The sequence below is a fragment of the Pelobates fuscus genome, chromosome 3 (genome assembly GCF_036172605.1).
Source record: "Pelobates fuscus isolate aPelFus1 chromosome 3, aPelFus1.pri, whole genome shotgun sequence".
NCBI classification, from domain to species: domain Eukaryota; kingdom Metazoa; phylum Chordata; class Amphibia; order Anura; family Pelobatidae; genus Pelobates; species Pelobates fuscus.
Window position 1 is genome coordinate 290,013,726 of NC_086319.1, and position 25,488 is coordinate 290,039,213.

At 37.8% G+C, this 25,488-nt stretch overlaps 1 protein-coding gene across 4 annotated transcripts in view; it reads left to right on the forward strand.

The window, feature by feature from the left end:
- The window catches only part of UNC5D (unc-5 netrin receptor D), a 603,711-nt gene that overhangs the window by 166,584 nt on the left and 411,639 nt on the right, over window positions 1-25,488 (forward strand). The window lies entirely within an intron of this gene.

Here is a 25,488-nt window from a genome sequence, read left to right on the forward strand (position 1 = left end):
ATGGCATAGATCATTACAAACAAAATTTTTTTTTAAACCTAACAAAACATTAACTCATACAGGGTTATTTGCAAAAGTGAGAATTTCTGTGAATTGAGAATAAATTTAAAGTCAATTTCAAATTTAAGGACAAAACAGCTGTAAAAAAAATTCCAAGCCAGCTATGCTTCTAGTTAGTCTATAATGTTATAAAATAATTTCTATATCTGGAAACTGTACATGTATATATACAATATCATTCTTAAAATCGAAATTAGCTCTACAAAAATTTGCAACTTAAATTCTATCCAAAAATACCCAACAGTCTTGTTAACAATATGTTCATTCTGTTTATGCCTCTACCTAATCTATTGTTTAAGAGACCTAAATCCAGGATGTCTGAAATCGCATTTGAGAGCTAATGCCAGTCTATTAATGTTGAACTAATTCTACATCAGCCTTTATCCACGCATCGCTGAAAATGTTATGGGGACATAGAGAATAGTAGTCATTTATTATACATCTGTAGTGGATTTATATTCTAGATAAAATGGTATTTTGCATTAAGACAATGTGATATTCTAAGCAGTGACATAAGGTTCACTGCATCATTCTACAACAATATGTTTAGTGCACAATATCTGTCAGCTCAATGTTATTGTTCAAAGAAGAAGCAGAGACAATCAGCTTGTCACTAAAAGCTTTCCCCTGACATAACTGCTGTACTATATACACAATTAATAAAGATAATTTGTATACATATTTTTACAGTACAGTGCCTGTTTAATAAAGATAATTCTGGTATGAATTTGGTTGCTGAAATTCTGACGGAATAGAATGGTATTTTCTGGCATTATTCTCTCTTTTGACCTTTCAGTTGTGTATTTTAAGTGTGCAGTCCAGCTTATCCGTAGTTTATTTCTTTATTATTACTTAATTCGTTCATTCATTTATGTTTTTATTTGATTTAGTGGCTGCCCATTAACCATCTTTTTTGTGTGTGTGGCACTATAGACAGTACACCAAATCTCAACGGAATGGATCCTATTTGGCAATTGTCTATTTCCTTTTTTTCACGAGTCCCTATGGCTAAAGAATTTGGGTGACCCATTGATCACCAACATTCTTCAGTGATCACACAAATTATCATTCTTTTAAACCAAATGACAATTCTAGAGGGAAAATACAATGTAGGAGCTGGTCTGCTCCCCTCTGGTCATTCGGGGGTTTTGTGGAGCAACTCTTTTTTCCTCCATTTATTTGAATATATGTTTAATTAGGTGTCAATAGTCAATAATTCTATTCAATGTACATGTGCTAGGGGTAGTTAAGGAGTAGTTTTCAAATCAAATCTTAATCATTCAACCCTTCCTGATCTTGTTAATCTTATGTAGTTGTACATTTGGGATATTACAAGGCCAAATTGAGGCCAGGCAAAATTGGTTGGTTTGCTCAATTTAAAATGTGGTAATTTTTATAAGCTATGGGTAAGCCAAATTACCCAGAATGTTTTTATTTTTTTATTTTGGTGTTTAGTAGATTCTAAGGTATGTGATGTTTGTTCATTGCTTCATGAAATTCTTTTTAGGACTTTGGACCATTTGATCTTTAAAAAAAAATAATTTCTCTAACAATTTTGTGCTACCACTTTTAGTTGTCACTTCACCTTTTTTTTTAATCAACTCTAAGGAAGGTCAAGGGTAGTTGTAAAAAAAAAAAAAAAAAAAAAAAAAAAAAGACTGTTAATAAGGCCACATTTGCCCAGCCCAGTATAATAGCATTTTAAGTAAAAGTCTTTCAGTTCCACTTTCTGTGAGATACATATACATTCAGAATGCATTTAATTGGTAGAAATACCTTCCCCACTAAGCAGAGCGATGAGGTTAACCAATGTCTTGACCAAAGCTACAATGCACGTGAGATCAGAAAATAAATATTCATTTCTCACTTCACTTCAATTCACTTTCAGTATTACCAAGTAACATCAGAGACTGGCTATGGAGACTTCCATTTAACTAATGCTGGATATAATTGGACATCCAATGTATAATGTAATTTCCAATTTTGTATGTCTAATTTTTAAGCAAGCAATTTTATGATGTACCATAAAGATAATTTCAAGATAAACCCCAAACAGAGGAAGACACACTGAGTGGAAGGTGGTCTGATGATCAGTTGAGTAATAGAACTAGAAAGGAGGTGATCACGAGACAGCGATAAGTAAAATAGAATACATAAGTGCCTGTAGTAAATGATGGAATAACAATCTCAGTAACGACAGTAATTAGAGCTACGCAGAGTAGTTCAACATTCCAAACTTAGTCAGTAAGAAGGAGAACAAGATAGAAGTGGTAGAATGCTATGGAAAAACTACAGAGGATGGTGGGAAGGATGGAGCAAGAGAGATCAAAAAAGAGGCAAGAGATGGAGATAAGTCTAAATAGAGAGTATGTTGCAAAAGAGGAGGGTGGAGTTTTTTTTTTTTTTAAAGCAAACAACCACCCCAAAACATAGTGGTTAAGAAACATAAAACGTTTCCTTAGATTACTAAGAGGGGCCAGAGAGATTCTATAAATCTGATTTATAATATAACACATTTCAGCAAGGACACAATGAAGGAGCAAAAGAATAAATATGAGTAGTATCATACAAAGCAGTGACAAGGTAGGGAAGAGCGAATATATAATCAAGAGTTAGATATAAAGATAGATAAGGAAAAGCAGAAATCGTGTGGAAGGTAAGATGAAACTGAAAGTTGAGCAATAAAGACAGACAAACAGACATAACAATGTATTTGTAGGAGAGGCATGGATGTCTTAGAAAGTAGACCAAAGAAGCAAGAAGAAGTAAGCTCCTATTACGAGTGCAATATATATATGGGAGTTTCTCCTGTCCCCGTTCTTAATGACTATCTTATTCATTTTTATTTTGTGAGCTATAGTAGCTTGGGTTGAACCATATTTGACATCATGACAGTTTCTTGGTATGTAGGTTTTAAGAATCTTTTGGCATCAACAAGATATCTATTCCTCAAATTGGGACAAAAGCAAGAAGAGAACTTATCTTTACCCAGCATTTTTAAAATAAGTATCTTGTGATTATTTGCATAACAGAAAAAGGTGCACATTTTCATTTTGAGTGTTTATTGCTTATTCATAAATGTAATGATTGTGGCAACAAAATCAAAATAAACAAAATTATTTTGTGATGAGAACCGGTGCAAGCAAAAAAAAAAAAAAATGGACTAGAAAAGAACCAAGAGATAATCATAATTCTTATTGTATCAGCTAGATATTTATTATTTCCAGCAGTAGTTTGTTGTCCCTCTTACCCCTGTATCATTGTTTAGATACATTTGATATTTGTACCAATTAACATTTTGCTTCTCTCAGTAAATCTCACCAGGAAAGAAAAGCAGTGAATCAGAATAGGGCAGTGAATACATTTGCCAAAGTCAGTTTAGAGCAAACACCATGAAAAACAATACAGACTTTATAACGAAATGGTGAATTTTATATTCCATCAAGGAGCTCAAAATGCTACATTTTGGTACAAAGTCACTGTCAGGCCATTATAATAGTCCTTGGAATGAAACCGTACCTTTTTGTGCTTCTTGATGGAGTTATATATATCTATATCAACTTTTCGCAATACCAGAATTTCTAATTTTCATAATTTCTGTTTGGTTTTTAAACTTATTTTAATCTTTAAGAGCACTGAGCCTTGTTCTATTGTTGAAGATTAAAAATTATGACGGATCTGGACATTCTGCTAAATTTGGATTTCTAACCATTTTCTCACGAACACCTGTACTTTTCATACATTTTAGTATCCTCGGCTTCCTACAAAGTGTAAAAAAATATCATCTATTATATAGCACTTACTTTTATTTTTTTAGCACCAGCAAAGTCCAGGTGTTAAGGTATTTTAAAGTGTAAAATTGGTAAGTTAGATGCAAAAGTCATTTGGAAAGAGTGAATGCTATAGGCATATGTAAAAATAGCTGATAAACCTGAAAATGAGCACTGCCTGCAAATTAAACTCTTTCCTTTCTTGGTACTCAGAAACACATTGCCCCGAGTGGTTATTTTGGTTGCACAGATTATTGCATTATATGTTTGTTGTATCCAGATAATTTAAACTTTAGGATAGACCTTAATAAGAAATGATGTCAATCCCTCGATGTGCGTGAAGCATGTGATATCAAAAATCATTTGATTCTTATAAACTGTATTAGTTACATTCCACTATGTCTTAACTTGCCTTGACCTCACCCGCAAACTCAAACTACCTTTTTGGCAAATTCAGAATACCGAATACCGTCAGTCTATTTACTTGCTAATGTGCTGTTACCAGTCAATGTAATGCATCACTTACCTATTTACATATCATCACTTACTGTATAAAAAAGTCTTCAGAGTGCACACACCAGTGATCATTAGCCTCTTGGAAATCCCTAAGGCAAGCTGTGCATAATGGGAAATGTAGTTGAGAAGCATCCATAGTGCCACTTTACTAGTGAGAATGTTGTTGATTAGTATTGTGTTCATGATCAGATCTTTACTCAATAAGTTAACTTTATTTGTATAAATAGAACTTGGCTAACATCATTTTTACTCCAATAGCACAATCCATAACCCTATATAAGTATGTCAATCATTTGTACAAACATTGATAGGAAACTTCAGTGCAATTTCTTCAAGCCTAACCACAAGGAGCACTATAGAGCCAGATTTGTTTATGACTTAATTTTGCTTAAATGTTATATTCATAAATACTGAACAGGATAGTGGTCTTGGGATCTCTTCTTTCTCTGTTTTAGTGTAACTGACACATCAGTTATTAGAGATCGTTGTACTGCTTTTTACAGTTACCCAGTGGACTACATATATATGCCTTTTGCAACCTATTCATGGCTCTCTGCTTTAGCATGCACACCCAACTCTTTGTTTTACCCACATAGAACTGTGTTCTAGATGTGTTTCTTATTAATTACACAAAAAGGTTTAGTATTCTCACCATCTTAGAATCTGTGTATACCTATTGTTAATCCTGTGCTATGAGAAATGCTTTTGTCATTTTGCTTGTTCTGCAATGCACAGCAAAAATAATGAATGTATAGAAAACAATCTTTATAATGAGAATAGGTGTAAGTATTAACTGTGAACTACAAAACGAACACTGATAGACTATAGTTTGGCTATGCATTTAAAACATGCTTTACTACACAAGTTTGCTTTTTGGACATGTTTTCCTATATAATAATATGTATGTGTTACATAATATACATGAGACATTCTGCAAGTTGAACATTTGGTCTCAGCTGGACAAGAGTACAATTAATTAACATATCTCACATGTAAAAATTGGCAGTTAATTAGATGGGTTTTTTTTTCCAAGCATTAGGATAAGCTAATGAGAACTTTCTCACTCCTCATTGTTATGCCATGACGAATACTTCCTGAAGCCCATGATCCATTAACAGGCCCTGGCAATTTAAGTGATAATCAAGGAATAGATATGTGTGTGAGCCAGTTCGATTAAAAAATGTATAACAACAAGGTGGACTTTTTCCATGTATGATCACCACAAGGTAGAACAGCAGAAAAATGATCTTTTGTACAAGCGGACTTCAAGAATGCTCTTGGACACCAACGCATTTCACGTTCAATTAATAGGTATTGACCTCATATTCATGTTGCACTTTTTCTCCCTGTAAAAATCTAGTTAGTATTCCTTAAAAAAGAAAAAAACATTTAGCTGCTTTAGGCAGCTTTCTACCACCTCCATTTATCCCATTTTCACAAAATGTCCTCCTAAACCAAGATAAACAGTGTTGCTCAGCCAATGAGAGATCGGTGTAAGCTGAACTTGTGATTGGAGTCTGTCCCACAGCCATTCACTATGCTCGTATTCTCTATACAGCAATTTAAAACCATGCCAAGGGTAAAGGTGATAGACAATAATTTTATTTTTGTGGTTGGCCCACTTATGTGTTATCAGTAACACAACTCCATCACTGGTATGCTCCCGTAGGCCAACTCCCTGTGCAGTTTTATTGTACATTATTGTTTTGATTTACATTATACACGTTTTCATTTGTGAGAAAGTACTAACATTTCTAGACACATCTGAAATGAACTTAGAGAGGTAGGTCTAGTTATAAAGTGTATCTTTTCATAGAAAATAATAAACATCCATTTTAAGGCAAATATTTCCATGTAAACAATTGTTACTGATTGACCTTCTCTACTTTTCAAATGAAAAACAATAATATATTTCCAGTGAATTTGTTTGAATAAGATGATGTGCATTTGTTTTAGCTGTGAGCTTATATGGAGATACGTTTGATACGAACACCTACAGCTGCTGTCTGACCTTTTTGTTTTAATAAATTACTATTCCCGATACATTTATGACTTCCTGTATCAATTTGCAACTTGAAAAAGCAAATACATAAATATAGGTCATTATAAGAACATATTCTAGTGTTGGCAGAGTTTTCAAAGGTCACAGATGTTATGAGCAAAAATGTAGTCACTTAATATTACGTTCTAACTCATGGGTATCCTCACTCCCAATGAGGAGCAGTATAGCCGGTAATGTGACTTGTCTAGCAATAATGGCTATTTAATGTAAAAGTGCTATCTTTAAAGCTCTTGACCCAGAGAAGATGTAATTAACCTTTTTCAGCTGTTCAAAACTCCAGTCTTCAAGGTGGAAACAAAACAGTGTTTCCCTCTGCTCGTTCTGAGCAGCGATTTTATTTTAATAAGTTCACTACTCTATCCAGATGGAAGACAGTAATTCTTTCACTGTGATGAAAACAAAATAATCAGTATTATAAAGACTTGCACATTTCCTCGATCTACTAATTTAATGAGTCACTTATTATGAGAAAGAGAACCTGGAGTAGGAGTGAGAAGAGAGAAACATTTTCTGATTGGTGGAATCATCTTGAGAACATGATAAACTATCAGAGACTTGTATAACATTGAAAATCAAGGTAATTTGAGTCAAGTTACTCATAGAGCAAGTGGGTTGATAGGCAAGGAGTTTTAATGGAAAGCTGTAATTCTGTAATTTTTTAATATATTTTGAAAATAAAAGATTATACATATTATGGTCTCTGTGTGGATATACATTAATAAAAATGAGTGAACATCCTGGCTTATATTTGCTTTTAATTTGTCTACTCTGGCCTTTACTTTAAAATTCACTTTGAATTCTCACTTTAGTGAATACCCCTAAAAAATTACAGTTTATAGAATAGACCCTCTCACATTAAAGCCACATTAACTGCTGTGTCATTTATAATATTCTTAGAATGGTTACATAGGCTTAAAACAGACATGTCCAAGTTCAGCCTTCCTCCCATCTGTTTTTGCTGTTGATCCAAAAGATGGCACTTGATCCAAAATTGAAAGCACTTTCAATTGTGCAACTAGAAACTAGAGAAAAAAAATCATATGGACCCCAGAATTGCAGTCAGATTTATCCTTGGATCAAGAACCTATTACCCTACAGTTGAAAAATTATATCATTGAATAATAGGTAGGCATTTAGTTGCTGTTTAAACATCTGTACTGACTCTGATAAAACTACTTCTTCAGGCAAGGAACTCCACTTCCGTATTGTTCTTACAGTAAAAAAAATAAATTCTTTGCCTTAGACTAAATCTTTGCCTTAGACTAAATTAGCCTGTTCCGTGTAAATGGAATAAACTCATATTTTCTATACAGAGCAAATACCTAATGTTTTCAACAGAAACATTTGGCCTACCTGATACAGTGTTTCTCTGTGCTCTCTCTCTCTCTGCTCTACATTTTTAGGTCTCTGATGAGTGTGAGGCTGAGAGTTTAAAGTATGATTCACAGGGCTCAGTGGTTGGCCACTCTCCACAGCAGAGGTAACAGCGGTACCCCGCATCAAAACTCTTAACCATGTAATCACAATAAGCCAATACGTCAGACTGGCCACAGAAGATTTATGCAAACCTTGGAAAACACTTAAGCCAGAAGTACAGCAAAAACAATATACATTCATTATATTTCATACCATCCTGCTGTTCACAGCAGCAGTGCCAACAGACAAGCATTGAAGTGTTGTGTTTAATATTAGTGTAGTGGAAACAACTAGGAATCCAGGGCTCTTTTTTTTTCTCCCGTGATCCATTTAGGTAATTTTCCTGCTGGCATTGCTTAGTTGACTCTTTGTGTGCCAGGCCGCTGCAATATAAATAACAGCACACAGCCAACACTCATATTACACTAGAGGTGTGTGTTGTTATAAACAATACAGGCTGTGTATCATTTTGATTAAGGGGATTGGGTACCTCCCTCCTAGAGCGGGGTGTTTTGGCTAGTACTTGTCTTCTCCCCCTTCTTTGTCCGTCTCTCACACAGATATTATGTGCATGCTTTGCAGCACCCATAATTAGGGCCGGCACGTCCATAAGGCAGCTCAGGTCTTAGGGCTCCCGCCTTAGGGCTCCAGAGTGGGGGCGGCTGGGGACTTGGATTTTTTATATTACCTGTCTCTCCATGCAGCCAGCACACAGGGACGTAGGCTGGCCGCTCCTAAGGATGTTAGGAGGAGGGGGCGTGACTTTTACTTCTCTTCTCCCAGACCAGCTGTGGTGTCTGGGAGAATAGCAGTGGAAGTCACGCCCCCTCTTCCTGACATCCTCAGGAGAAGCTGGCCAACTTCCCTGGCTGCAGGCTGCAGGCTGCAGGCTGCATGCTGCAGCTCCTGTCTCACCTCTCCCTGGCCAAAGGTAAGGCTGTGCCCCCAACAATCCCTGTGCCCCCTATAGCTCCTCTCCCCTCTCTCAGCCTATGTCCCTCCCTCTCAACCCCTGTTCCCCCTCTCAACCACTGTGTCCCCCCTCACAGCTCCTGTGTCTCCCTTTTCAACCCCGAGTCCCCAATTTCAATTTCTCTCTTGTCCCCCTCTAGAACTCTTCACCTCCCTCTAGAGCCAATGTCCCCCCTACAACAGCCCCTGTACCCCCAATAGTCCTGACCCCTCTACAGCTCCTTTCCCCTCTCTCAGTCCCTGTGCATACCTCTACAGCCCCTCACCCCCCTATAACTCCTGTCCCCATCTCTCAGCCCCTGTGCCCTTTCCCAGCCCCTGTGTCCCTCTCTCAGTCCCTGTGTTCCCCTCTAGAGCTCTTCACTCCCTATCCCCCTACAACAGCCCCTGTGCTCCCCTCCACAGCCCCTGCCCCCTCTCCAGATTCTGTCCCCCCTCTAGAACTACTCCTGTTCTCTCTCTCAGCCCCTAAGCACACCTCTACAGCTCCTGCCCCACCTCACAGCCCCTATCCCCCTTTCAGCCCCCATCTTCTCTTTCAGCCCTTGTGTCCCCCCTTCAGCCCTTGTGTTTCCCCCTTTTCAGCCCTTGTGTGTCCTCCTTTCAGCCCGTGCTCCCCCTTTCAGCCCCTGTGACCGCTCCTTTCAGCCTGTGTGTCCCCTTTCAGCCCCTGTGTATCCTCCTTTCAGCCCCTGTGTCCCCCACTTAGCCCCTTCCCCCCTCTTAGCCCCTGTGCTCTTCCTCTCAGCCCCTGTCCCCTCCACCACAGCCCCTGGCTCCTCAACCACAGCCCCTAACTCCCCTACTACACATCCCTCCAACTGCAGCCCTAACCACACTTTTACACCCCATACCCCTACTACAGCCCCTATTCCCTTACTGCAGTCCCATATCATCCCCACTACAGCCCTTCACCCCCAATTGCAGCCCATATCACCCACCTTTAAGTAAACTTCAGTCCCTATCCCCTCACTACATTTCCTAACTCCCCAATTACATACACTCCACTACTGCCTCTAATCCTCAACTACAGCCCTTGTCCCAGGACTATATCCCCTTGCCCACTTCTACAGCCCCTAACTTACCAATTACAGTCAATACAACCCACTTACTGTGCCCTTCCCGAGATTAGGTTCTGGATCAGCCCGTGTGCTCTGTATCACTGTGTATTTTTGTCTTTGTATTCCTGTGTATGTATGTCTCTATATGCCACTGTCTGAATGTCTCTACATGTGTCTGTGTTTGTATGACATTGTACCTGTATGTGTAGATTGCATGACTGTGTTTGTTTGATTGTGTGCCTGTTTGGTTATGTGTTGCTATATGTGGCGAAACCAACCTCGCCACTGGGCCCTGGAGAAGCCTGTTTGCTAGCCTCCTACCTGCTGACTATGGCCCCTGGGTTATTTGGGGCATATTGTACTTTATATTGCTGCTACTGGCCCTTTAAAATCAGCGATGGACATATTGGGACTTTTGGGACTACTGTCCCTTTAAGACTGTGGAGCATATTCCAGTATACTGCCTTTAATATTACATATGTATTTATGTGTTGAGTTTAACCTGGGATATGTATGCAGCATTCAGCTGATTGTTCGGTAGAATCACTCCATTCATTATATTGAGTGAAACTACCGAACAACCAGACCACCCAGGAATAAGTGTGCCTCCAATTACAGTTTGCAACAATGTTGCAAACGGGTAATTGGCAATCAGTGTAATGTATTCTTTGTCCTCTGGGTGGCCGCCATTCGGGAAACAAACACGTGGCGGCGGCCATCTTAAACTACCGAACAGCGGTGTTTTGCCGTCGAGTGTCTGGAACTAAAATCGGACACTTGACTAGGCAAACACCGCTGAGACCTCCAGACTTCCAGGATTTCGTATAGAAACTACCGAATGGCCCGCCGTTCGGTAGAAAGAACCCCACAAACAAGGGAATTCATTCAAACCCTCTCCAGGCTCTATAACACAGGCAATTCGTCTGTTTTCATTCCCTTGTTTGTGACCGACCGCAGGGCCAAAATGCATGGAACTGTTTTCGGATACTTTACCCATGCGGTCGGTCAAATCTTTGGAACCCCATATCTCACGAACCGTTCATCCGAATGACTTGAATTTTGAATATGTTGTCCCCCTGAATAAGGGCTATCCAGCGATGCTGGATTTAAAGGTGTACCCCCGGGTTTTGGGGTACATCCAGAACTTGGCTGAAAAGGTGTACCGGATAATTGGGTTTAATGTTATCTGAGGGGAGGGGATGTGTGGGCTGAACCATGTATGTGATTGGATATTTTATGCCTCCCCCTGGGTGTGGACTGTATGTGTATTATTGTAATAAAAGCCGGGCTGGATGAGCCAGTCCAGAGTTCCTGTTTTACCCTCAAAGTGATGTGTCGTCTCATTATTGGGGGAAGGATTTATTGTATGCTGTTCCAGTTGACTGCTAGGAGTACAAGCCTATTCGTATGGTTCCTATTCAATGGTCTACAGCATTCATACGCTTGGGAGAATTTAAAGGTTTCTCGGATTCGGTGATTATGGTGTCTGCCAGAGTGCTTGGAGTCCTCAGGAAGCACTAGGAGCCTCCATTAACGGATGTACCAAGTCGGGGTGCCAGGTGATCCGTTACACTATATATTTATGTCTATATGGAAAATGACACGCAAAGGGCCCTGTGGAGTAAAGGGGGGATAAAATGCACTAAGGGGAAGGAATCAAAAAGTGGGGTTACGAGACACACAGGTGAAGACACATATTTTTAAGGGGGGCATCAAAATGCATCTTTACCTGTGGAACCAAAAATCCTTGCACCAGCCCTGCCCAGAATTGCTGTGTTAGAATCACACGGTCATGACTGCCACACCAACACTACCCCCAAACAGGGCCAGATTTACTTAAGGGTTAAACCAACCAAAAACAATGTTTTAAGAAAACACTTTTTTTCCCATGGAGTAACCCTTACTGGCATGCCTCCACTTCTATTAAAATAAAAAAAATAAAGCAAATTTAATTGCACGCTTTCACTGTTTACTGGTGACATCTCAAGCAGCATCCCAGACATGTGCTACCATACAGGTAGCCTCCAAACACAGTTAACTTGTTGGGCTGTTTGTGTGGGATGCTGCTTGTGCTGTTGTGTCCTTGTGATGTTGTGTGCATAGATGATGTAATGTGTGAGTAATGTACAGAGAGGAATAGAGTATGAGGCATTGGAACTATTGTGGGTGCAGGGTGCAGGGTGCAGGGTAGGAATAGGGACTGTAGTGGATGCCGGGGGGCTGAGGTGGGTGCAGGGAGGAATGGGGACTGAGGTGGGTCATGAGGGAATGTGGGCTGAAGTGTGTGCAGGTGGACATAGGAGCAGTAGAAAATATCTACCAGGATCATACCTGTACTATCTCTGCCAGGCTGGCCATCACACGGAGCCCCGCATGGGAGAGGATGAAGGAGACCTTGCAAGAACTGAAGGATCATGTTTTAGATTTCAGAACTGCATGTATCATGTTGTCATCTTTATTATTCCCCTCTGGAATAAGGGAATAGCCCAATAGTATGAATGGGCTGTAATGGAGCATGGTAGCATGCTCAGTGTGTGGGAAAGGAAAGAGCTTTAGAATAGGTTAGAGAGCTTTGGATATGTGAATCGCCTGGTGTATTTTATATTCTAACCTTATCATTTTCAGAATAGTTCTCCTGGACAAGACATACTGCCTGAGGCCAAATGCATGAGTTTGCCCAAGATCAATTGTCTCGACTGACTGCTTATTTGATGGTGATCAATGATTTACAATTCAAAGATGTCAAATAAACCTATATTTTATCCAGAATTTTAGAAACACTTCACCTGTCAGTCATAAGAGTCTGCACTCTTAACAAAACTAGTTTCCCAGCCATCTCAGTACAGTGCAGGTCTCTGTTTCAAAGATTCTGCAACAGTTCTGTACTAACAAGTGAGAATGTATTAATGCAAATATAAATTCCCTGTAATTACCTGCGTTTTCATTTTGCTTATTACGTTTACATATCCCCTATATTTAACAAATCAGCATTACTCAGGTGTGGAAAAAAATATAAATTAAAGATAGAAATCCACACCTCTTTATCCTAGAACTGAGTGCCTCCATCTTAGCTGCCTGTCGGTCATTTTGATAAATTATGTCAGTGCACCTGGCAATCAGCACAGAGAACACATACATAGAGTTATTTACTAAAGTGAGGATTATTGGGAATTCAAAGTGAATTTGAAATTTAAGGCCAAAACAGCTGTTCGCAAACTATGAAGAAAACTATGCTTTTTGTTTGGTTACATTGGTCTTAAATTTTAATTTCACTTTGAATTCTCGACAATTCTCATTTTAGTAATTTATCCTGACATGGAAGAGTCACCAATGGAATGTATCAGAGAATGACGGTAAGCAGCACGTTCAACTGAAGTCCTTAGTTCCAATGGAGCAATATGAAAAATAGAAGGGTCAAAACCTAAATATGGTGTAGTATTTTAGGGTATTAAATATGCAAAATAAGCAAAGAATTAAATATGGCAAAATAAAACAGTTTGCACTTACACTTTTCTGGAGCTCAAGATTACTGCACCTGGATGGTACAATCCCCATCTGTGGATATGTAGATGGTCCTGGTACTATATGAGGAGGTGTTTTCAGGCCAGTGGTTAGCGATTTTAAGGTTAGCAGTGGTAGTAGCAGTGCACACATTTATGTATTCTGGAATGCCAGTAGATAGTGCTCCAGTAATATAAGAAAACAATATAAAAACAAAAAATAGTGCTCTCTGTAATGTTCAAACAATAAATAAATAAATAAATGAATAAAAGAAGAAATACTCACAAAGGAAGAGCAAATACATATTGTTCAATCCTAAACAGCATTGGTGGTATGTTCCCCACCAAGGAATATGGAGTCATTCGGGTAAAATCCTCATGATGCAGATAAGAAGGTCCAGAAATAAGTAAAAAGTTAGTTTTATTAATAAACAAGATAACATTAAAAAGTAGCTGAAAACATTAATAACACACTAACGTGTTTCACCTGTATAAAGGCTTTCCAAAGTGCTACAGTGCTGAGGACCTTCATTGTTTAAATAGCTTTGAAATTCAAATAAAACGGTCAGATGATGTTTTAGATCATGTGACAGAAATCAATTAACATAAAAACATAATATTAAAGCAAAATAACATAGAGAGCAAAGTAAATATAGAGAGGCTTATCTTACAGTATTCAACTATGAGTAAAACAAATGATATCCCAAGATAGCCGCGTCGTCATGTCAACCATATATACAAGCAGGCAAAATAGACTTTGTGGGACAGGGGAGGGGATAGTAAAATAGGAGAATATCCTGCATGGAGAGAATGGAACTCTGGAACTTTTTCACACCGATGGAATGTGTCTACTGGTCCAGTAATAGAATTGTCCAGCACTCTCCAAAGGTTGTGAAGTTATTTAGTGCATTGTCGATAGCACACAAGTGACAATGTATGGAAAGGGAAACGTCCTAGAATTAACACGTATACTTTATCTAGGAAGACCCAACAGGGTGGATTGGGATACCCCCTGATTATGCAAATTTATCAGGCTAATATGCTAGTTCATGCTTCCCATTTACAAATAAGTGACTCAAGAAAGCAAGCCTGTTACAAAATTGAATCAGCCAGAATTGGTCTGGATAATCTGGAGCTTATTTTGTGGAGGGAAGTAAGCCAGAATAAAGATCTGCATGACATCCCAGTCCTCTCCACTCTGTCCTTATCTCAAACACTCAAAGAATAGTCATATTTAAAAAGATCCTGAAAATTAAGAAAAAACTTTATGAGAATCTTACTATACGCTCTTTAGAACAGTTTATGTTAGAGATAAATTTACGGCATTGGTATAAAAATTGTAACTATAAGATAAAAGATCTTTATTTTGGTCAGCACTTGAAAAGTTTTGAAGCTCTTAGGACGGAGCTAGATTTGCCCTTTAAAGAAATATTTAATTATCTACGTCTGAAAAGTTTTCTTAAAGACCATATTATTTATTTAGCTGCTGATAAGGGTAACCTGTTTAGGAAGGTTTTTTCAGGCTTAGATGTAAAGAAGGTATTCTCTCTTACGATAGATTTGATAAAACTCACAGGGGTCCCGGATATAACTAAATGGAAAGAAGACTTGGGTATCTCCATTCCCTATAATAACTGGTGTAAAGCATTTCTGTTGACAAGGAAACATATACATAACCTGAATATCCTTGAGACTTTCACAAAAATCTTGTTTAGATGGTATTTGGTCCCTGTAAGACTTTCTAAAATATCCATCTCTAACCCCCCAAATTGTTGGCGGTGCTTCCATCCTGAAGGGACCTTACTCCATATTTGGTGGACTTGTCCCAGAATTAAACCTCTATGGAATATCATATTTGATCTTATTTTTAGAATTGGAGGTAAAAGTCCTAAGTTTAAAGCGGATTTTGCACTACTCCATCTTTTTGGCTTAGAAATACATGGTAATTTAGAATTTATGATGGTCCATTGCTTACTGCAACTAAAATTCTAATTGCTAGATTTTGGAAAAATACGGAGATCCCAAATAAAGCCCAACTTAAAGCACAACTACTTTACCAACTTGAGATGGAGAAGGGCTTACTCTTGAGTAATAACTTCCCTAATGAGGGACTTTGTGAGTTTTATTCTAAATTTATTGTAGACATTACAGACTGGTAACGGGCTGGAATTCGGGTAATATGTATGTCCATTTCTGCCAAGCTGGGATGAACGCAAGATTAAGATAGTTTCTTATGATCTCTCTGATCCTTTAGTATATATCAAAATAACTTTATTTATGGGTAATTTGACTCTTCTTTTTTTTTTCTTATCCTATGTAAGACCAATTGTGTGTGTCCTGTTTGTAAGCTATAGCGCATCTTTGTCTCTCTGTGTAGATGTGGCTATGCTTATTTTCTGCTACTATTGAATCCAATATTGTAAATTGATACTTTTTGTCTTAGCTGCTGTTTGTAAGGTATTGTATGTTATTCCCGGGTTAAGATGCCTTTTTTTTCTGTGGCATCTTGCTCGGTTATGTGATATGTTTGTCTTTTTATAATCTATTTAAAAACATTCAATAAATATTAAATAAAAAAATAAAAATAGCAGAATCTCCTGCATGGAGAGAATGGAACTCTGGAACTTTTTCACACCGATGGAATGTGTCTACTGGTCCAGTAAAAGAATTGTCCAGCACTGTCCAAGGTTGTGAAGTTATTTAGTGCATTGCAGATAGCACACAAGTGACAATGTTTTGACTAACACAGTGCACAAAAATCATAGTGAATTTCAGATTTGACAAATAACAAAAAATCATAACTGATTTAGATAATATTTATAGTTATAGGGTTAGAATTTGGTGACCTTTCAAACAAGGGTATTAAGACTAAAGTCACGCTGATAACAACTTAGAGTAACATGATAGCATCAGGAATACAAACCTGTATTCCTAATGTTATAGTGCTCCTGTCCCTAGTTAGATAGAGGTACCCCCACAAGGCTTTTGGCCATAATAATGAGCACTTATTAGCTCTGCAATGTTTCACTGTAGTTTTACATTACAGTGTTAAAATGACAGAACCACTGCACCAAGACAACTTCATTGACATGAAGTGGTCTAGGTGACTTTAGTAGTCCTTTAATGTATGTGAAATGTTTTATGCCTTATGACATTTTAAAACTGAATGAAAACATGTTATATTATGCTTTTTCTTTGTTTTACCAATGTAGTCACTTTAGGTCCTCTTGAAGATATATATTTAGTAAAGATTACTATTATATTTACACTGTTATCAAACTATTGTAAGTGTAATTTATTTGGCAGCTGACATCTTAACTTTAGTGCCACCATTGGCAAACTTGTGCACACTTTGTGCGTGTTTGTATGAGCTTGTGTGTGTGCATGTGTGGATACAAGGATGGGTTAACCATATATTTGTCTCACCCATGTCTCTGCCACCCCACCATTATCACAACAGGGCAGTGCAGTGTTTATGCATTATGCCAGGATTCTCCTGGAGCTCCCTCTAAAGTAAATAGTTAAACCATATAGTAATGGTTTGACATATTAGCTGGGACCCTTCTGCCTTCTGTTAGCTGGAACTGAGAACTGGAAGATACTGCTGGGAGCTTCCAAAAGCTTTCTTGGAATAAGCCCTGTCATGTATGGCCAGAGAGTTGTAATGATTATGGTGTCTGAGGTGTGTTTTTTTTATAGGTGGCACTGGTTGGCAGGGTCCTCAAATAACCTTCTGTACAGAGTAGAATTTGGGAGGAAGTTTCAAAAAGTTAAATATTCAACAGGAACATTTCTTTAGTTTCCATTGTACTGCTTTCCATTGATCACTTGCATATAAACTGTTCTATAGTGTCATTGTTATTACGTAGGGTGATATTAAGCAAAAATACAAAGCTAGATCTCTTTATCAGCAGAACTATGTGGACCTATTTCATGCTAGCTTGGTAGAACCTTGAATATCTGAGCAGAATCATATTGCAGGAACAAAACAACATGTTCTAGGATGTTTAATTAATTAATGAGAATTTCTAAGGGAATGCACTCAATATGGAGCAATCTCCATGGAAACCATATAGAATATTCATGCATGCGGCTGCACATATAAAACTTTTTCCTGTAGTGTCACTTTATAAGTAGTATTCTAATAGTGTGAGATCATATTATCTTTGTGACACTCAAGATACAATGATAATATACACCTGTCAGACATGTAATGACATGGATGCTGTCCTGCAGTACACATTGTGTGTGAGTTCTTACAATGAGGTTAAACATGCCCACTCTCTGTGTTCCCATCGCCCATGGAAATGCAACATTTTTTTTTTCATTGTGCATGCCCAGGATGAATGATTTAAAACTCAGTTGTTTCATTAGCCAACGAGCGGCGTGACTTCATGTGCAACAACGAGAGCTGACGATCATTAAAAAGTATAAGTAATAACAAGTGCCATCAAGCATCTCAATACATTTCACTCCTGTTGAACCTTCAGAGAAAATGCTCTTGTACATCCCTTACCAACAGGGTAAACGAAAATAGAAAGCGCCATGGTGGCAAATCAATTATTTGTACTTCCTTTCATCTCGAATGAGGGGCAAACTCTCCCACGGAGACTGCCAATGCCTCCTGAGCCGTACCTGATTACCTGAATCAGAACTAATCGCCTGTCTGTCACTTCGTCTCTGCTGTTATACAACTTATTAGCTTTTTCCTTTAGTGCTGAAATCAATCTCCAACACAGCTTCCAACTAGCCCTGAATCGTAAAGCAGTTTCTCAAATGACCCACGGATTACGCACACTGCTCGGTGAATGGAGGGTAGTGAAGTGGCCTGAGCTATATTGGGGTTATAAGAAACATGACTGAGCTGTTAAATTATATGTGCAGTGTGTGTCCAGATATTGCGCCAAAGGCGAGTAAGCACTGATTTTAGAATATAATACGCATCCCGCCTGAGCTATGTGAGGCTATAAATTATTCTTCAAGCATATCAATTATATGGATCAAACAATGTAATAGGAATCTCAGTAAACTATGTATTGCTTTATGGAAGTGTTTATAAACAAAGGCATTGTGAGAATCTGTAAATCAATAGAACTGAATTAGAGGTAAATTACTTACTGTTATCCATGATGTAGTGCAATATGAGTTAGCCAGCGCTACAGAAGCTATAAGGGACTGCTGTATAGTCAAATAGACATCACAGAAAATCATTATTGTGAGGAAAGAAAAATAGATATTGACGACAGATAAGCAAGTTGACCAATCTAGCTTTCCTATTTGCTATCTAAAAGCAAAAGGTTTATTTTATTCCCTTCTCAGGACAGGAACAAGCCGAGTGTCATGGAACTGTATTCATAAAGAGTATATGAATAAAACGTGATGTAGTGAGTGACATGGAATCATATTTATAAGTCCTGCAATTCCATCCTTTAAATAGTGTGTAATTGGGCTGTATTTAAATACAATGTGGACATGTATGATGCGTTACCGGGAGTATCATGGGACTGTATGTATATACAATGTAGCATGTTATAGGGAGAACAATGGAATAATATCTATGTATGCAATAAAACATGTTGCTGGAAGTGTCATTGTGTCACAATAATATACAGTGTAGTTATATAATGTGTTAAAGGAGTGGTATTTAGCCATAACTACATACAATCTAGCAATTATAATGTGTTGTATGGAGTGCTATTTATTAGCCTTATTTACAGCAATATTATGTGCTGCACATAGTGCCATCTACTCATATTGATATACAGTGGAGCTACATAATGGAAATATAAATATTACACAAAACTGGGATGCAGCTGTTAAAAGAAAACTAATTAATACATAGTGTAATATGTCCAAAATGCTATCTAATGACACTTTTACTGGTAACACTAACAATGTGATGGAATTAGTATCGCCTTAAGGCTGCCTCCCCTGATGGTGCTGTGGTGCTAGTACCTCCTGTCCCTCTCTGGATATTTCCTTACTGGAACCAGGATGCAACAGGAACCACAGGTTCCTGGGGGCTTCATAATTAGCTACATGTAATGTTTTCCATTCCTCCATCATTTAATATTGCACACAACATTTACATTAAAGGACCCCCCTCAGGGTCCCACTCTCGCCAGGCTGAAGGGGGAGGAAGAGGTTAAATTCTTATGTTTCTCCAGTGCCGGGCTCCCTCGGTGCTGGGGACTCTCCTCCCTCTTCGGATGTCATCCGCCGACTGCGCATGCGCGGCAAGAGCCGCGTGTGCATTCGATCAGTCCATAGGAAAGCATTTCTCAATGCCTCTAGTGGCCTCTAGCGGCTGTCAATGAAACTGCTATGTTTACAGCTGCAGGGTTAACCCTAGATGGACCTGGCACCCAGACCACTTAATTGAGCTGAAGTGGTCTGGGTGCCTAGAGTGGTCCTTTAACAACAAAAAAAGCTATTAATCCTTTATATATGTAGCTCCTGGTTTTGTAGTTTTTGTGTTGGAGGAGAGAGGATGCATTTTAATTTGTTTTTATGTACAACACAAAGTTATAAATCTTATGATAAGGAGCAGCAGAATGATTGCAATCAGTATGTGGTGTTGCAATGTAGAATATGAGGTCCTAAACAAATTTAAGCAAAGAGCAGCATTAGCTTTTTCAAGCTATTTCCAGAACACCAGCAGCACTGTAAAAGTAACGATTTGTACTTAGCAGTTCATCCACCACTGTCATGTTTTGGCTCACATTGATACCTCACACACTTCATAATTTTATGATAAGTGTTTTTATTCTACATTTTAAACTTCTTTATTAACTTCAGTACATTTATTTACTTTTTTTTTCTCTTTACAAAGTGGAATACATTGAGCTGTCTCACGTTTTCAAGTATATCCTGTAAAATATATACAAAATGTAATAACAAGCAGTTAGTTTGAGACATATCACGTACAATAAAATATTACTTATTAATGAGTGCAGCTTCTTTTTGATCTTTGAAAGATGAATTCCAATGTTTTCAGGGTCATAAGACTGGCAGCAGATTTGATATGTGCTGGCAAGTTATTCCACGATTGCAAGATACTGTATTTATATTCAAGAGTTATCCAATTTCCTTTAACATATCCAGTGAGGGGTATTGTAATCACATTGGGGGAAAAACAGGTTTAATGAAATATCTAGAGTGTTGAGTTTAGTATTTCACTCGGAATGACATTAAAGGATAGTTTTTCAATATGTAAGTTAAATGAGACATGTATAACACATGAGATATGTATTGAAGCTCTCTGTAGACAAATTGCAGTTAGACTTTGTTAAAAAGCTTACTTGAGCATTCTTTTAGGCTTTGCTCCATATAAGAGTTTAAAACAACTGCAACTAAAGTTATAACGTTTATTTTTCATTTTTTTCCTTCAGCAGCTAAGAAATCATCTTGTAACAAAGTCTCAAGTTGAGATACATTTGATTTTCTTGCATAGATGAAGGTGTCATCGTAAGGTGACCAAAAAGTAGTTATACGGTTGAATTAATAAAATGAATCACAACAGATAATATGGGAACACATACACACTGACACACAACAAAGTGGCAGTTAAAGGGACTCTCCAGTGGCAGGAAAACAAACCGTTTTCCTGGCACTGCAGGTCCCCTCCCCCTCCCACCCCCCATTCCAAGTTGCTGAAGGGGTTAAAACCATTTCAGTGACTTACCTGTATCCAGCGCCTATGTCCCTCGGCGCTGGTTCAGGGTCCGCTCAGGATCCTCCCCCACCGACGTCATCTGGCAGTGGAGACCTATTGCGCATGCACAGCCGGTGGTGGGGGAGACCTAATGCACATGCACGGCAATGCCGCGCACGCGCATTAGACCTCCCCATAGGAAAGCATTGACAAATGCTTTCAATGCTTTCCTATGGGGATTTCAGCAACGCTGGAGGTCCTCCCATAGCGTGAGGACGTCCAGCGATGCTATAGCACATGGAATGTGTGCTATAAACACGGAAGTGCCCTCTAGTGGCTGTCTAATACAGGAGGAGTTAACCCTGCAAGGTACTTATAAAGTTTATAAAAACTGCAATATTTACAGTTGCAAAGTTAAGGGTAGTGGGAGTTGGCACCCAGACCACTCCAATGGGCAGAAGTGGTCTGGGTGCCTGGAGTGTCCCTTTACATTTCAGGCATTTAAATATCAGTGGGGCAGTTGGAAAGAATAGTGGAATGTTGCAACAAACTATGCAAATAAACAATACTGTATACCTACTCTTGGGCCACCCTGTATATGTGCACATTTAACTTCAGACATTCAGTGAGAACAACATTTGTTAATACAGAAAATTAAGGAGATCTCCGCATTTAATTTTGAGTGGGACCCATTGTCGAGTAAGGGTTTACTATCCTTACTGCATAGCAAGTTTCTACAAACTTCAATGGAGTAAATGTTTTTTTTTAGTAATCTTAATAATCTTTTACTTTACTAAGGGAATCCAGCCATAAACTAGTCCTAAGTACTAGTACCTTGCTGCCATGCCGGGTATGAATATATAGGCAGATGATGATGATGTAATATGTGGGATAGGAAATTACTGGTGCAGTGAGATTCAGTAACATTTCTGGATTATACAATTAATTTTAGGTTGAACAGATGCTCAGTGATATTGATTGCAATTCCTTACATTTAATTAAACAGTGTTGTTATCGTTGGGGGATCAATTGTTAATTGCAGTTAGAATATGTTTTATGAAGGAAATACGGAACCAAGTAGTTACATTTTAGAATGTATTCTAACATTTTATTAATGTTTTTCCACTGGAGCCCCAAATAAGACATTAAAAGAGATGTTACTTCTCAAAACTACCACTCTTAAACATAGAATGGGCAGAGGTTCTAGGTCAATGTTTAGCTCTGTGGATTTCTATATAGTTAATGGAATATTACCTCTCACGTGCCACATTTTACTGGAAAGAGATCGACCCTGTCTACATTTTCATTCACCCCTGCCATGCCCAGAAGGCAGGAAAGATAAAGTTAAATACAAATTCATTTCCAAAAAATACTACAGCTGTCACTAAACTAATTTTCTTTCGACTCTGGCCCACATCCCTGCATCAATCCTTGCTTGATGTTAGCTCACCAGCATATGCGATGCTTATTGTTCAGGCCAGCTGGCATCATCACTGGTTACATCCTTAAATATTAATAAGGGGACAGTAAAATATTGGCGTTAGATGTCCGATTTACAAAAGCTTTATATCTAGGAGAGGCAGTGTTTGCCTAAGAATGTCAAAAGTAATTGTTTATCTTTTTTTATAAGGCACAAACGTAAACTGCCAAGGTGTAGAATGATCTGACTTAACCTAGAGGTGTATGGTGCTGGTACTATAAGTCTTTGCCTTTTTTTTTTAAATGTTTATAGATTGTATAACGTTTTTTTCCACTAGTATTTAGACTGTAAATTCAGCAAGCGTGTCCCTTGTATGTTTAGGTTTTCTCCAGATCACATTGGGATAAATCACGGAAACATTTTTGCCTGTGTGATCTTTCATTGTTATAAGCATTAAAATATCCCTTCTTTTCTGTGATTATATAATTATTGGCACCTTTTTCACTCTGTTCATTTTTTATTGCTTCACATTAAATTTATTTGATCTTCTGCTGATCTCCGGATATCCCTGTACTTGTCTAAAGCATGGTGTGTTGTTTTACACTTTCCGTCTGCGTGTTTTTACACAGTCACCTTCTCTCAACCTAATCCAATAGAAGCCTCTAAAAATTCTCAAGTCTGTATATACAAAGACCGAATCAAATATTTTTTACAACACTCTATAACACGGGGGATCTAAAGCCCATAATACTAACTCGTTAAGGATGGAGGCAATTGTACACATTCAACCGTAAATCACCTCTTTCATATTAAGTGTACCCACACTCATTATAGATCAGTTTGTTCAGGAGAAAAAGGACCTTCATTTCACATCAAATATTCATTTATGAAACATAATGTATTATGAATAAAATAAAGTGTGAGAAATTAAGATTTAAAAAATAAAAAATAGTTCTGCATGAAATTTTAACTGTGAATGTCATACTATTGTTTGCTTTTACTGCAATAAAATACACATATTTGTATTCAGCAAAGTCTCACAAGTACAACAGTAACCCCCATGTACAGGTTTTATGGTTTTTTAAAATGTTAAAGGGTAAAATATATCATATTCCATTTTCTAGTTTATACACATTGACCATATGGCAGCCCAGGAATGAGAATTACCTCCATGATGACATACCATTTGCAAAAATAGACAACCCAATGTATTTAAATAGCCACTTAGTCACAAGCAGTGGTCAAAGTTAGAGTTTTGGACTGGCCACTTAAGGACAGCATAGAATGCCCACCGTCTTTCAGGGGTGAACATTTCATCTTGAAAAGAAAAATAAGCAACACTTCACTGTAGAATTGATTGAATAGATTTACTACTTTACTACTATTTACTACAAATTACAGTATATTCACAATAAAGGGTTAAACTGAGAAAAAAGGACAACAACAAAATCTATATCTCGCAGATCTGTAAATTAGTAAAGTAACATCACAATATGGCTAGATTGTGATGTTACTGGGGAGGCTTGCCACATTACAACCATTATTACTAATTCTAGGAGTCACCTCCTAACATGAAAAGTCTATTTTAAAGTTTTTTTGTGTGATCCATGGTATTTAGTATAAATCCGTTTTTTCATGATGTGTAATATCTGTCAAAGTGCAATGTCAAATTCTTCGATTTTGCCATAGTAACCGGAGTCTTGCCACTATTTTATTGCATACTACATGAACTAAACCACAGAATACCAGTCACATGTGGTGACCAAGTATGTGCTGGTTGATGGCTCTACAGATGTCTCTATGTGTGTGTGTATTATATATCTAACCCCTTAATGACACAACTTATGGAATAAAAGGGAATCAGGACGGAATATTTCCGTCATGTGTCCTTAAGGGGCTAAGGGCAGGAGAATGTATTAAATCCAGTATATTAGTGGCTAATAAGGAATTAAATCACTTTAGCTTGCGGAAAAGCTTTCCGTGTGACCCCCCGTGACTGTTATTTCCTGGCTGTTAGCTCAGTGGAGCTAAACTCAAGAGGCAGCAATTGCCCAGAGCATCTGCTTTGCAAAGACTTCTCATTGAACTGGACAGGAAAGTCTGTGATTTCACATCCACATGAAGTCTGTGTTGGGGGAAAAAGGGAAAAGTTTGTTTTGTAAATATACCCAATAAATAAAGCATGAAATGCATGCATGTTTTAACTGGTTTGTAACTACTAAACAGTGATTTTGTATTTTTTTTTTAATTGGACAGTGGGGTGCCCCTTTAAAATAATAAATTAAATAATACTTTTATAATATAATATGAACTGTGCTTCTTAAACATGCATGTATCATAATCTATGTATATTAGAAATTATAGCGCCATAGCACGTGTTCTTATACAAACATACATATTCATAAATCTTCCTCTCCCTGTACATCATGAAAGAATAGAGGTGGTTCAGATACAAAAAGAAGGTACAATGGAAATATAATTTTATATTATTATTTTTACACCAGCTATATAATATATTGCAAAAAATAGGATGGAGTGTCCTGATAAAGCAAAACTCCAGGCTAAATGAAGGGGGCGCTACATACCCTTCACAATTTGTAAGTTATTTTGCCAGAATTTCCTGCAATATCAGCCACAAATCTTCTTCACGCTCTTGCTTGTGATTGTAGTCACAGAAATGTAAATTATGACATTTCCTATGGTAATCAAATCTTATTACATGTGATGGCTGTAAAGATTCTTTTGCAATAAGCTCGTGAGTTTCAAGCATTGCATCAAATATACATTATGAACCTGTACTGTGTATGCTGATGTATGGAGGAATTAGGATAATATACGCATGTGATTCAGGTTACATCTAACAGATGATGTATACGTTCCTGGTAAATGATACAATAACAAGCCTCCTAACCATATATCTACTTGCTTCGTTAGTTTGATTACAGATAATTAATCAAGGAGCATCAGGTTTGAAATGTAAGAAACATGTTTAGAAATATCCTTTTCGTAATCAACATGTGCAGAAAATTGTATCTTTTTAAAAGTAAAGTGTTCTTC